Source organism: Lissotriton helveticus, chromosome 4_1 (assembly GCF_964261635.1).
Source record: "Lissotriton helveticus chromosome 4_1, aLisHel1.1, whole genome shotgun sequence".
In the NCBI taxonomy this organism is placed as follows: Eukaryota; Metazoa; Chordata; class Amphibia; order Caudata; family Salamandridae; genus Lissotriton; species Lissotriton helveticus.
Window position 1 is genome coordinate 78,858,666 of NC_136063.1, and position 15,715 is coordinate 78,874,380.

The following is a 15,715-nucleotide window of genomic DNA, read 5'->3' on the forward strand; positions in this document are numbered from 1 at the left end:
CTAAAGAACGGTGATGGATTAAACCCAGATCTTTTGACTGGGTGTGAGTGTTTGATTGGTTCAGATGCTCCGTCCATTACCACCCCCTTTTGTACAGCTTTATTCTCAGGCACAGAGGGAAAAGCCGTTGTCAAACTGGTTTTTCAAGTGGAGTGTCACCCCCAGGTAGCCACAGCTATTGGATGGGCTAGAGAGCTCCACACATAGAAAGGTCCAGCCATGTTGGGAGTGGCCAGAAGTGTGTACTCTGGGATATCTAAATTCCACATGTAAGAAATAGTTTTTTTTTTTGGTTGAGTGGGGTGTTAAACCTTCTCAAGCAACAACCACAATCCTTGTCAGGTGAACCACAAAAGGACACAGACTTAGCTGTGCTTAACCCTCTGGTAGCGTGGCCCAAAAGATGAGAGGCTTAACTTAGATGCCCTGTGTTGGGTAATTATGCAGCACACAAACAGTAATCAAGTGGAAACACAACGCAGTAAAAATCACACACAATAAATAGAATAACATTTAAAGTAAATTGAAGCCGTAAAACCGGAGGTATGAATTTATCAATTTTAAGGTGGAAAATAGCACCAAAAAGTAATACGTGCCCATGACTGGTGTCTAGATGCCAAGACCAGGGCGATGAAGCACCATTCGGCTTTATGTAGTGGATTGGGCCTGTTTCCAGCTTACCTTCGTATCTAGAAGATATTTGAAGAAAAAGTTGCTGAGACAGCAAAGTTCTACGGGGAGCAGCTTTACAAAGTCGCGGTGAAGATTTCTATGTTCTGACTTTGTCCGTTTTTCAGAAGTCGATAATCTCTAGATCGATGAAGCTTCAGGCTGTAGCTGACAAGGGCTTCATAAGGCCAGATACCCCTTCTGAGAGTGGCAGCTCAACAGGATTTGCTGCTGCAGAAAAAACATAGCTGGAGCTACCGCAAAATCGAGCCTACAGGTGATGTACCTCGAGTTCTTCGGCAAGCAGGTAGGTGCCTGTCTCAGGCCACTTTTTGGTGGAAAATTTTGTAAGTCCCACTATTTAGGGTTAGGCTGGTACCGCACCTTTAGCACCACTTCCAAGGATCCTTGACTGGTTTGAGACCACTTAGGGATCAGGTCTCACTTCAGGCAGGGTCCAGGTGCCGGTGCATGTTTGCTGGAGGTTGTTGTGTCGCTGTAGCTCAGAAACAGGAGGCCAACCAGCTAGTCCTTGGGGTCTCTCTGCTAATCCTCTGTTCAAACAGCAAGGCAGTAAACTGAATAGTGGGTCTGAGGGTCCAATATTTATACCTGGTTCCAGCATTTTAAGTGGAAGAGGCTAGTAGGTCTTTCTGCATCTGATTCTGGACTTTTCTCCCGTTCTCCTGCCCAGACTTGAAGAGATCCATGGTGACAAAATGCAGATGTCAAGTTTTTTGTGAGTGTACTAGAAATATCCCTTTGAAATGTAAGTTTTCCTAGGAACAGCTGTGCCCCATATATCCTTCTAGCACCTAGTCCTCCCTTTGTTGCACTGAGTTTACCATGCGTAAATGGGGAGGCATGTCATTCCACAGTTTCGTAGTCCTCAACGTGAACAACCTACCCCACTGCCTAGCTTTTGAGAATGGGAGGTCAGTGGGATAGAGACGGTGATTGGATCTTAAGGACCGCGCTTCGTAGTATGGGCGGTCTCTTCCTCCGGTAGCTGTGGCCCCTGCCTTAAATTGCACGAAATGTAATCATTAGGTCCTTGTGTTCAATACTCCTGGTGAATGGGAGCCAATGGAGTTGTTTGAGGTTCAGGAAGATTTTTTGGTGCACTGGGACCTTGCGAACAAGCCTCGCTGCTGCTTTTTGCACCATTTGCAAGCTTCTAATTAGATACCTGGGAAAGCACCGGAAGAGACCATTAGCATAGTCAAGGTGAGCGGTCATAAGGGCATGAACTGTGGTTCTTCTGCTTTCTTCCGGCAAGTCCAGGAATTTTCTGATGGTTCTCATCTTTCCAAAACGGGCAGTAGAGACTTGTCAGACTTGGGCCAAAAGGGTCAGGTCTTTGTCCCACCTGACTCCTAGGTTTTGACTGAGTCCTTAGGTTCAGGGGGGCGCCAAGTTCCCCAGGCCACCATAGGCCTGTGGGTGGAGGTGAGGCTTGGTTAAAAAATAAGACCTTTGTTTTATCTGCGTTGAGTTTTAAAAAGTTTGCGTTCATCCAGAATGCTATGTCTTTAAGACTGTCTCTGAAAGACTCAAAAGCTGCAACATAGTGATCTTTAAAGGAAACCCCCAGCTGTGTGTCATCCGCATAGGTTATCTACTTGATCACCCTCCAAGCAATCAGAGCTTCCAGTGGAGTAAGGTAAATATTAAAAAGTAGAGGGCTCAAGGCAGTGCCTTGAGGAACTTCACATCTGAGAGGTTTCTCAGAGGAGGTGTACGGGCGAAGAAAGACTTGTTGGCTGCTGCCGTAATGATGGGAGGTAATCCACTCCAAAGCCGTCCCTTGGACACCTATCATTTTTAGTCTTTAAAATTGCGGCCACTAACCCATAGGAAAAAAGGGGACCTGGCCCGGGTGAACGTGGCCATTTTTAACTTCTCTTCTAAGTTGGGTAAGAGACCAATTACAGTCATGTTGAAAATCTATCAAGCAAAAAGTGTAGATTTAGCTAGTGATGGAAGCGAAATCTGGGGGCATAATCTACTATTACTGGTAGTAGAGAACACTTTCCTGAAGTGCCTGTTGTGTGTCTCACGTGGCCTGTCTAACTGGGTGGTCCACGAGGAACTGGGGATGCCCTATTTAAGCGACATTCTGGCATTGCGCCCTTGCGGCATTGTGTTTTGGTTAAAGTGTTGGATGAATAAAGAATTAACTCTGATTTTAAAAGAATGTAGTCCCTTGATAACGCATCTCAAATACCGTGGCTTACATATATTAAAAATAGCTTTCAATGTCACAGGTTGTAGAAGTGTCAATTGTGCCGGAACCGCGGCATTGTCTCTCTTAAATCTGTGGGAACCAAATGATCTTTCACACCCAGCTCAAGATAGGGTAACGTTGGGGATGATGTTTGCCAAACGTAATATTGCCAGGAAATGGGGATCCGGGGAATCACTGACCCTCCGAGACTGGTGCACAGATATGAACGAGGCTATGATGGCAGAAAGGGTGGTATACATTAAGCGAGGGTGGCCCAGGAAATGGGAAAAGGTGTGGGGAGCATTGAACAAATTAATCTGTGACCTGCCCATGCCGGACAGGGATGACGTGTCTGAGTGAGGAGGGGTATGGGGAGGGGGGGTTAAGCACGAGGTCAACAGTACCATATATGATGCAACGTGTATTTTTTAATGTGTGTAATATCGCCAACGCTTATTTCAATACGCAGTGATCAATGTGAATGCCATGAGATTTTGCAATGCCCTGATTTTCTTTCAATAAAAAGTTTTTTTTTTTAAAATAGCTTTGAAGAGTTAGGCCGTGCTGATCTATATTCCAACCCCGAAACAGTTGTAAAAAAGGACGTGGACACATTTAGGTAATCCTTCAGTAGTTTAAAGAAGCTGGAAAGAAATAAGCGTGAGTTGCGTAAACCGAGTGTCCGCACATTTTTAATGCTTAAAACAACTCCTTCTAATGAGCCTTATCTCCTGGGGTCTTTATCTACTTATGAACGGTTTTTATTGACCAGGTTTCGCCTAGATCTTTTTCTCCTCCTGCTTGCAAGTCCTAGAGGGTGCAGTAGAAGACAATTGTTAGCACCCTGTGGCTGCGACGGACAGTCTCCACAGGATCGGATACATTTTATGTTTTTTTTGTAAATGTTATGAGGTACCCCTAAGGTACTTTAGTCCCTATTTTAAAAATGATGAATTTTAATCCGGCTCGCCTAGCTCTCCTGTATCTTCAATTATTGAAGGTGGACTGTATAGTCTTCATAGTTGGTTATTTAAAATCTACTTTGAGAACTAGGGCTTGTCTGGATAGTAAGCTATTTGATTGACAATCCATCAAAGAGATAAATGTCTATGAGGATTAGATTACCCATGTAATTAATCCAAGGGGGGACCTGCTTGATTGTTTTGCGTTGTACACTTTATTGCTAGCGATTAGTTTGGGAGGTTTTGCAATGGTATTTGTTCATATTTTATTGGGATTGCTGTTTTATGGAATCATGTTATTTTTATTGTATTTTGGATTTTTTTTAACTTTTGTGGTTTTATCTATGTGAAACCGAATAAAGTTTATATTTGATTTGGTTTTAGTCTTTCTAGCAAGAGCTACTGTGACACAGTATAGAACACTGCTGAAAGTTCGAGGAGCACTAGCATAGCCGATGAGCCTTCATTCACAGATAGGCAGATGGAACCTGATACGTCGAGTAGTGGAGTTCCCTGCTGTGATCTGTGCGAAAGCCAGATTACGAATCATGAAGCCGCTTGTGGCTTCCACAAAGTTAGCTAGTTGAAGATGGGTGAGGTTCTCTAGTATTTTGTCCAGAGCCGATAGTAGGGAGATAGGCCTGAAGTTGCTGGGTACTTCTGGGTCGGCGTTGGCCTTTTTCAGGAAAGGTAATAGGTAGGCATGTTTCCAAGCAGAAGGAAAGATCCCAGACCTAAGTGAGGTATTCCACATGTGATCAAGGACCGGGTTAGGCCAGTTGGCTAGTAACCTGAGCTGCCGAGCTGGGCAGGAGTCCCTGGGCGACCTGGATTTGCAATTCCGCAGTTCAGCCGGAGACACCGCTGTGGGATCATGGAAAAGGAAGCCTTGTTCTGAAGCATCTGTCTGCACAATGAATTATTTGGAGAAATCTGGAACATTGATTACAGGTGCTGTACACACAGCCTCCTTAAGGATATCAAAGGCTTTGTGGCAGGCCTCAGTCCAGACCACCTTTTTGGGCTTCTTCCTAGCATTCAGCTCAGTTAATGGGCAACAGTGGTGCCAAAGCCCTTAGTAAACTTCCCAGATTATCCAGTGAGACCCAGGAAGCCTGCACCTCAGTCTGAGATTTAAGTGGGTCCCAGGTCTTGGCAGTCTCTGTCTTGTCTTGGATGGGCTGCATCTTGCACCCCGCCCACCAGGTGCCCCAGATACACCACCGATCCCTGCTCTAGCACTTGCTGACCTGGATAGTCATTAAACAAAAACAAACGGTTCTGTCGGGTATATACATTTATTTTTTTGATTCAATACAGTATTCACTTGTAATCACAATCAAAAGCCTTTTGGTGAAAGAACAATGTAACACACACTGGAAGTAGGTTTCAGATTATATATTTGAGATAAGTATCAAATATTGAAGTCTAGAACAATATACATATTTAGGTGTGCACAAAGGGAACCAAGTGACTGTGGTGATTTGTGGTGATAGGTGATACGAAAAACACACTATGTACAATACATAAATTGCAGTGCAGTGAACAGGGGGTGAAAATTCTGGTTCGTCTTAACAATTTTATACATATGGCCCAGAGTCAATTCAGTTGTTTCCTTGTATTCATGGGCAGTGCAAAGACATATTGTGTGTGTTGACGTATCGACCTAAATTATAGCGCTGTATGTGATGTGTCTGGGTGGGTCTTCTTCAGGACAAGGGGGGTGGAGGTATGTAGCCGAGATGCGGATTGCTAAAAAGTCTCTGCAGAGGCAGATTAAAGATCCGAGCAAATCAGTCAAAGTTACCTTAATGGATTTCTTTCATGGACGTTAGATCTCCACCAGCCGGTTGGAGTCTGTGGCCAGTCAACGTGTATTTACGGAATCAAGCCGCGTCCTGCAGTCTCTCGCTCTGTGATGAAGAGGACCTTGATAGTCAGGCTAGCCTGAAGCAGTAACTAGTACAAAACAAGACCTAGACTATTTCAGCACTCAAAAAACTTCACCCTTATTTAGGATATTTTGTTTGTTGCATTCTTTTTGCAAACCATACTCCCCTTTTAAGCGTTGATGGGGTAGTCGATATACCTTAGGGTAGTGCTATACCATTGCCTGATTCTCAAAAAGCTAAGATACAGTTGTGAGACCATTCATACCACACCTAATCTCGTGTCCAACATATATTGTGCTAAACCAAAGAAAAGTGTGCAAGAGCGAGAGGGCACCTCACGGGCGCACCACCAAACGGGAACCTGACTGGTACTCGCCAGGATAGCCCTGTTCTCATCATTGGTACCATCAAGCTGGAAAGGAAAAACGTGTCCAAAAACACAAGGAGTTTGTGAAAAAGATGCAGTGAACGTAAATAAAGAAAGAAAGTGACCAGTACAGTGTCAATCAACACATTAAAACACTCACACTCCAACACAGATATACAATTTTATTCTGTCTCTTGTGTTGGGTATGGAAAGATAAAAAAGAAGTAGTCGTGGTTATCACCTATTTAACCAATCCTACTTTACTTGCCGACATGTTTCATTGCCCATAGAATTTTAGGCAATTTCATCAGGGCGTCATGTATATTAAAGCCACTGCATATGGACCCAACCGTCTTCACAACCTCATCTGGCCATAGGTGCTCCTACCAGCCGGGGGGGACGAGGTTGTTGATCATAGTATATGAAAAAAAATCGCCTACGGTCGATTATTCACTCTTCCCCTTCAGTTTACGAGATGGTGGAAGATCGTCAGCCGTTTCTGATAGATACATCTGCCATGTGGATTCCTCACCTTGTGAATATCCCCTTGCGTCAGCAACATTCGGAAATTCTTTTTGTAGCTTCGCGCCGACGTGGATCCGGACGTCACAGAGGCACGGCACCGCTGGCGACTCCTCTGACGTCACCGACGCCTATAACAGGCCCACGCCGGCGTGATGACATCAGTTCCCTTTTTTCCGCGTCGTCGACGCTAACGGTTTTCAGGGATCGTACTGTAGCTTTTCAGTAACTTTGTTACTATTATCCTATTATTGTGTCTAATGGCAAGACTATGTCTATCACCGATCCTCACGAATGCTGTGTTTGGTGCTTAAGTTGATTTTGCCAACTGGAGCTAAAGAAAGATATGTCCCAGCCAAGACCCAGTCAACCCACCTCTGAAAGGTGGCAGGGGCATTCTTTAACCCAAAGGTCATCAATCTGAATCAGAAGTGGCTCTCTGGAGTGGAGAATGCAGAACTCGATTTAGCCCCCTAGGTTATGGCAACTACCAGTACCCACAAGTCGGATCAAGTACTGAGTAGCACTCAACCTATTCATGAGCTCATCAGCTCGAGGATGGCATGAGAATCAGTGTTGGTAACTGAATTGAGACCCTTATAATCGACATAGAACCTGACTTCTCGCTGGCGATGCCTGGTAGGGTGGCTTTAGGTACCAGCACCACTGGGCTGGCCTCGCGAATATTGGAGTGCTCAATCATCCCCAATTCAAGCATCTTGGACACTTCTTCCTTGATGCTAACCTTCACCTTTTTTTTTCTTTACGGGCCTGCTATCCCCAGTATTTATATCTTGAGTAAACAAATGTGTACGCCTAGGGGTGAGGGAGAACAGGCAGGCAAATTGTCCTTGCAACTGGTGACAGTCCCTCTACTGTTCTGGGGTCAGGATAGGGAAGAGGTTGACACCTTCCACGGACCCATCCTACTCCTTGGAAGATGGGAAGTTAGGGAGAGAGAGGTCCTTTTCCTCTTCCACCCCATCATCTGTCAAAAGGAGTATGGTGACTTCAGGCTTCTCACAGTGTGCTTTGAGACAATTAACATGGAGTACCCTTAAAGGGTTCCTGGGGGTCTTGAGGTCCACCATGTAGGTGTCTCCTTCATTCATAAGGCCCTGATTGTGATCTTCGAGGGCCCTGAGCTCAACTGCCTCCATAACACACCCATTTCTTCCAGGCTAAAACACCACCAGAATGGCCTTCTGGTCATGCCAGAGCTTCATCACTTCCTGGTTGGCTTTGGATTCTCAGAGATTCTCTTTCCAGAAGCACTACATCTGGTTTCTAAGAGCCAACATGTTGCTAACTACATGGTGGGACTTCATGGGAGCTTGCTCCCACCCCTCCTTCACCGGATTGAGAGGTATCCTAGCAGGGTGGCCAAACAGATTTTTAAAGAGACTGAACCCTGCTCTTTTCTATCGCTCATCCTAACAAAAAGAATGCATGGCCAGAGGACATCCCACTTCCACCTCATGGGCCCTGGTAGGCCCATAATCCTGCCTATAAGGGTCTTGTTGAAGTCCATTAGTCTGAGGGTGGTAGGATGTGGAGACTTATAAGTTACTCCACACTCATCACACATTGACTTCATGTCTCAGTTGAAGATGGTGGGACCGTGAGGTAGTGTGTGGGAGGTGGAGAAAAGGGATTGGAGTATGAGATCGACATCAGTTGCTGGTCTCCAGGTAAGCTATTTGTACACTTGTTTCCGCTGCTCATTAAAGAGAGTTACTTGCTGATTTTTGTTGTGAACTAATTCTGAGCACCTTCTTTTGCTACAGTTGACCTACCCCAAAAGGAATCACCAATACTAATTGACACCCGTGCTTTCTTACCTTCAACTATAACCTCGGAATCCCTGAAATGGGTGGCAAAGCATAACTTTAAAAAATTTGCAGTCCTACAGAAAAGCCTCCACTGCTTCCGTACTCTGATCTGGTCTCCAGCTGAAATATATTAAAAGCTGGGTGGTCAACCTTGACGCAAATAGATCTACCCTCAGAGGACCCCAAACTCTGTATTTTCCTAAATAGCAATTGATTCAATTTCCAATCACTGCAATCCTGGAATTCGTGGAAATGAGCTGATAAAAACTCTGTTGTCACAAAGATTGTGTGCTTTAGACAAAAATTCTAAAACTCCACTGCCAATTCCATCAGCTTCTTCAATCTGCTTCCGTCATAGACCATAATTTAGCTGTTCATTACACAAATTATTTATCCATAGAAGAATCTCAAATTTGTCTACATGTTCTAAAAAACTTCAAAGTGCAACCAGACCTGCTTTCAAGTCCAAATAATTTATAAGGCACAATCTCTCTGTTCATCCATTTACCCCCAATTTGTAAACTGTCTAATCTTGCACAGCAACCAAGTTGACTCTCATCCAATTCTACATCATACTCTGGGGACTCACCAAATATAGCTCCTGCATTCTGGGCTTCAAAGTTGTCTAAGCACCATGCCAATTACTCTCTGGCTTCGTTTGCCAAAAACAAATAATCGCCGTACCAAGCTCCCTTCCAAAGATGATTCTTTTCAAACCTTTGAAGTCACCAATAATGAGAGGGACTGTCTGACTAGAAAAAGACAGGAGACCTATAATTCGAGCAAGCATTCTAAAAGGAAACTGATCCAGATTTCACAAACAATGGTTAAATTAACTTTCTTGAAGGGCAGACTCAACAGTGTTGAAAATCCAGCAACTCCAATTTTCTGCTTGGGACTATGATTGACTTTTTCAGAGTTATTAGAAAATCCAAACCCTCGAACATATCTGAATATTCTCAAATGATCTTCTAATTCCCCCAAATCCTATGACGTAATTAGAAAGTTGTCCAGATGCATATTCAAATGCAAGACACGCTCCCTCAACCATGCTGCTATTGGTCTCATTACCGTTGTGAAATACCAGGGTGCTGATGTCATGCCAGAAGGTAAACAGAAGAATTGGTAAAGATGACACCCCATCTGAATTTGGAGATAATTCTGACTCAAATAATCCATATGAATCGTACAATATGCATCCCTCAGACCCAGTTTCACTGATCGGTCTCCCCCCTGAAGGATATAACTGAGTAGTTGATTTGCCTCCATCTTGAAATGGTGGTATTCCACAAGTCAATTCAGCTCTCTTAAACGTATTTCTGGACGCCATCCTTTGTCCTTCTTTCCTACTAAGAAAAGAAACTCAGAACGATTTTTTGACTCTTCCAGCATGTCTACAGCAACACCTTTGTCCAAAATGTCAGCCACTAATAAATCCACCAGATATCGCTGATCCTGTGAGAACTCTACCATGTGTGGTGCTCTGTCCAATCACGGATTTCCCGCAAATTGAATCACATAGCCATTCACAGTTTGCAACAGCTATGGGTCACCTGTAATCCATTTCCAATTGTGTGCAAACCGATTCAATCTTTCACCTGCCTTTTCTTGGGAAGAACAAGTGAGAATATTCATACTTGCCCTGGGACACAGTATTGCTCTTCCTCTTCCTGATCGTCCTCTACTCGACCTCCGTCATTGTGGGAAGAATCATGTATTCGAATGGAATTAATTAAATGCCATTCTTCCAGAATTATACTGTAATCACTGAAAACCACAGCCGGATGAATGTTTCCTTCCTTCAGCCTTTTCAAAACCTCCACTGCCTCCAAAGACTCTCCTAAAGTAACTTTGAGCCTTTTCCAAAGCAGTGAACGTCGAGACTAGTTGCCAATTCTCTTCACCATACCGCCAACAAACAGAAGGCCCGTTGACAGCTCCACAAGTTCTCTCTTAGCAAGCTTGAACAGGTCAGGGCTAATATGCATCGTAATGGTTTTACAGCTCTGAAAAATGTAAACCACATTAGTGGCTCCCACTAGACATATAGCTTGTTGGCTCCTTCCAGGCAGAAAATCTACCTGCAACTCTTTACGATTTGCCTCTTCGGTGTTATCTAAGATCCTAGCTAAAGGTTCTACCACTTCAGGAACGCAGTCCTTGCACTGCTTTAGTGCTTTATAATCTTTTTCTTGGATAGCTACCCAGTGTAAAGAAAAACATCATTAAATCTGGATGTGGGCCTGGAGCTACACAGACCTTTTTTTCTACCACTAGCCTCAGACACTTTACCATCATCATATTCTTAGCTTCTCTCTCCATGGGCTTTCTCATTAAGAAGACTATGAACTCACTAACATGTGCCAATGGCCACCGCTCTGTGCTTCGTGGATGACGACTATCAAGAAGATTAAATATCAACTCTACCAAAGAGTTTCTAATGTCACATTTATTCTCTTTATTTCTAGGGAAATTTCGCTCCAAGCTGTCATTCCAACCCTCTCCTTAAGGGTGATCCAAAACATATTCATCTATTTCGTTAAAATAACCTTTACGCTCACTGTAACAAGTAGTATTGGCAGCCTTGCCAAGTACCACGCATCAGGCGTTAGACTAAAGCATTTTAGTGCATGTATCCACATCAACTTGTATCCACATCAAGCCACTAAAATACATTAGTAACGCATATTACAGCTTCCTCGCACTTCAGCTTGCTATACTCTTCTGTCTGTGTTGTATTCGGTATACTTGATGTATGTGTGTATTTACTGATTGTAATTACTTTCCCTGTTATGTGTTATACATATTATTTCTGTATGGTATATTATCAGTTGTTCTTACCTGTTAGTAGAATGTTGTTTGGGTGCATCTTCTAGTGTGCTCCTGTGTTCTGAACCAAGGCTGCAGGTGGCGGCAGTTGGATGCGGATTGCAGGACATACAGGACGATGGATGATGCGCTCGCTTTTCTGGCTAATTTGATTAAATAAAACCTACATATGCCAACTTACCACGGCAAAGGAAACTATTCATTTGATGGGGCTATGTCACTAAAGCCTTCTCAAGGATTTTCTGAGCTCAGCCAGGCCTGTATTTGTTGCTATGGTCACAATGGCTAGGTGTCAGTCACTGATACTTTGTAATTATTCATTTGCACAGCATGGATTTTCTTTTGAAAACAAATTGAGTTCCCAGTACTGAGTTTTACAGACCAAGTGGGTTCAGTATCACTAAAAAATAAACAAACGGTAAACGCTGGGTCCAGCAATGAGGATCTCTGGCACCTTCTATTGTTTCCAGAGTCGAATGGCTAGGTTGGAGCTATCTAGTTTTTCCTGCTGTCTTCACCACCCCCACCCAAACAGGCTGGCGGCAAGCCATCATGCAGTAATTTTTGTGGTGGTCAAGTGTGCGTGGGGCGGGATGTTTTCTTTGACTGGGAGAGCACAGGGATCTGCTACTCCTCCCTGCCCCAGACCCTAAATCGCTTTTGCCGGATAATTGTAGGTGTTAATCCAACTTGAGACAATTTTGTAGAACACTCCCCTGCCCTCAGGACATGTATGTGGGGGGGGAGAGGTACATGTCCAGTCTGGCGGGTAGTCCAGTGCACATTTAAACACACAAGTGCTGGTCACCAATTCTGAATCACTCATTTGAGGACTCCGATGACCGGGACAGACCAGAGCCAGCTAAAGCAACACCAGTAGCAACCATACAAGCTGCGTGCCTCTCTGAGTCAGTTCTAAGAGTAGAACCAGAGGTGCCTGTGTAGTAGACCTTCCCCGAGGAGCAGCAACCGGGCCTACTGGTGAGAAATGGAGTGGTACAACCTTGTGGCTTCTGAAGTGGCAAAAACAACAATCTGGATAATGGGGGCACATGGAGGATGAAGGAAGTGAGGGTAGTAGAACAACTGCCAAGTTATGGAGGAAAACCTCAAGGGGATTCGCAATCATGGGGGGAAAGTAGATCGTGCAAAGGGCAGTTGAGGGTTGAAATCGAAAGCCACCACTATGGAGGTATAGAGTCCTTTCTACAGATGGGAAGTGAGGACCGCTGATTTGGCCACAAACTGAAATCTGATAATAATCCCCAGGTTTTAGGGGAGAGGGGCTTAAGGCAAAACCACAGCTGCGTGAAAGGCAGTAGGAAATTGTGAGCCTAACAACCTACTGCAAAGCGGTAGAGAATAGTGAAACTGGAGGTTAACAGCAATGATTCAGGTATTATGGCTACCGAGCTAAATCAAGAATGTGTGGGGAGAGGAAGCAGGATGGTTGCATGAGATGGATGGTTGTTTGTGAGGTTTAATAAAAAAGAGTCTTTAGCCTACTTCTGTCTGTGACTCTTGGAATCCACGTTTCACTGGCCGTTCACTGGCCTGTCACTGGGTCTATCCTTTTGAAAAATTGGATAACATTTCTGAGCTTCCTGATGACTTTGTCCTTGCGCCTTCTTTGAATTTGTTTTTTGACTCCAGATGCCATCTAATGCGGCTAGGCCCAGCTGTAATTCCTTTGCATCGGGACCAGAATAGGTACTGTTCCCAGTTCATCCAGCTACCAGATCTGAGGCCAGCCTTGGGAGTTGATGCCGAACAGGATTATCTCAGTTTTTCCTGAGTTAAGCTTGAGACAGTGCAAGCTCATCCATGAGTCAACTGCCAGCATGAAATCCCTAAATCTTTTTACTGGTGGCATAATATTTTTACACTCGGACAGGAAAAATTGAGTGTCGTCCTCGTAAAATGTTAATCCCATCCCAAAGGATCTGATTAGTGCAGCTAATTCAGATACATATACATTAAAGAGCTTAGGCCTCATAGAGGATCCCTAAGGGACCCCACATGGGAGAGTGAAAGACGCGGAGGCGTAGTTGCCCAAGACAGCTGATTGTATACTATCTGATAGAAAAGAGGAAACCAATGCCAAGAGTATTCAGACGATTAAGCAGCAGTTTATGGTCGACCGTGTCGATAGTGGCTGACAGGTCGAGCAAAATAAGGGCCGTAGCGCCTCCTGCATCTAAAACTGCTCTGATTTGATCTGTAGCTTTTATTTGGGCTGTTTCTGTGCTATGTTCTGCCCTGAATCCGAATTGGGACTCGTCCAGAAAATTATGTTCATGTAAATATAGTGTAAGCTGGTGATTCATGACTTATTCCACCAGTTTAGCTGGAAGTGGAAGACGCGAGATAGACCTACAATTATTTGGGTCCGATGCATCGAGGTTACATTTTTTAGAAGGGGCAGCATCGATACCCTCTTCCATATAGCGGGGGAACACCTTCTGTAAACATTGAGTTAAAAATGGAGGTTAGACTGGATCCAAGGAGAGAGGAAAGGGGTAGTGGGGAGAAACCGATTTCGCTTTTAGAATAGGAGTAGTAATCTCATCCACGGTTACTGATCTGAATATAGAGATGGCGGGGCACTCTGGTGCTGCGGCTTTATTATGTCATAAGTATCAGATCTTGCCCTATTGTCAAATGCAATATAGAGGAGTTCCACTTTGTTTTGAAATTACTGAGCTAGTGAATCACAAAACACCTTCCTTTCAGGGAGTCTGGACAGTTTAGTCATCCCCCCAAAAGAGCTCTTTAGAGGAATTTTCTGCCTCCTTGATTTGTTTTTACAAAATAAGTACGTTTTTCTGACGAGATTAGATTTTTATAATCAGCTAATAGTATCCTGTACTTGTCAAGTTCATGTTCATTATAGTTGGTTCTCCAGAATCTCTCTTGTCTTCTACACTCCTGTTTTCTACATCTAAAGATGTCAGAAAACCAGTGAGCTGACGGGGTTATCCTATTACTTGAGGTTTTTAGGTCTCGCTAGAGCCAGCGCAAGCGCTGGTCTTTCGAGACATTTAGTAACTGGCTTTTTGAAGTGCTACTGAAAAGGCTTTCTCCGGGCACCAGCGAGCGGTTAGGCGCTTACGAGCACAGGTGCCATCTCGCGGGCACCCTTACAGCCGCGATTACTTGCACTTTCTCTGCACTGCGATCTGCCTTTCCTCGCTCCACTTCTCCCACACCACAGAACGCTTCCCCTTTCACGGCTGCGCGGCCTGTCACTTTTATGGCCACGCGGCCAATGCTTGTTGGATAACGGGATGTAAGCATAATTATGTGAGCATGGTTGCATGAAATGAGAAATACAGGAGGAGGGTTCTGACTCTGGTAACCCCAGAAGTAGTAACTAAGTGGCAATTCATATGGTTCACATGCGGTACAACATATCTATTCCACCGAGTGTACATTTCTGATCAAATCTGACCTCTGACCGAATTTTAACTGCACATCGTGGTAGAAATGGGAGTGTGGCGGCTAGACTGAAGCTACCAACTTACTACCCGCTTCTGTGGACTGATCCTGCTTCTCGGGCTCCCTGCAGCCTTCGGGCAACTTTCTTAAAATACGAGACACATACATCCCCTTTCAATCATAGGACTGCTCAGCATTAGAATATTGGAGCCCAGCACACACGCACGGGAAGGCCTACTGCCTAAAACACAGCATTTAAAACCAAAAATCAGCAGTGGGCAGCTCTAAGACTCAGATGGATTCAACTATGTCTTTCTGCACACACATTTAGTAAATACCAGAATCTTACATTTCAGCAGCTGAAACCAGCACAACCCATTTGTAGCTGGTCAATCTTTTTCAGCAGTTGCATGTTGGAAACAGCAATAGAGTTGATTTCGCATTGTCAGCGTGAGGCCCCTCCTTTTACAATTAATGGGTGTGTAAAGTCTGGTTCATGGTGGGCTGTCAAAGCTCAAAACCGCTTATAATCCCAAATCCACAGAAGCGCGTCTCTGCGCTAAAGCCCCCTCTAACTGCTGAGTCCGACTCCAGGCTCAGAGGGTGACAAACACCTCGGCGAATGACACACTCGTTTTAGCCGAAATATCAAACAATTACTGGCCACGGCGTATGTGGGTTTCGTTGAAGGAGAGGTGATTTACCTCAATTATTAAGCACTTAATCCGTCACAAAGTCTCCTAAAACTTAAACGTGGTTTGTTTTTCTATAGTTCTCTCAAAGGAAAACAGCATTGTGTGGATTCCTCCCTGACAGGCCGCTAAACGGCGCGGCTCAGTCAATCTACAAAAATAAAGAAGGGGAAAGAGGGGCAGGTCACAGGTCTTAAACTAACTCTGGCCCGTGGGCATGTTTGGCCCTGTATTCCACATTGATGAGGTGCCCTGCAGCAGCCCAGCGTGATCCTCGTCTCTAAC

General features: G+C 44.4%; 1 protein-coding gene across 1 annotated transcript in view; it reads left to right on the forward strand.

The window, feature by feature from the left end:
- LOC144828362 (uncharacterized) overlaps window positions 1–15,715 on the forward strand; it is a 310,790-nt gene that overhangs the window by 220,266 nt on the left and 74,809 nt on the right. The gene's annotated exons all lie outside the window — the stretch shown is intronic.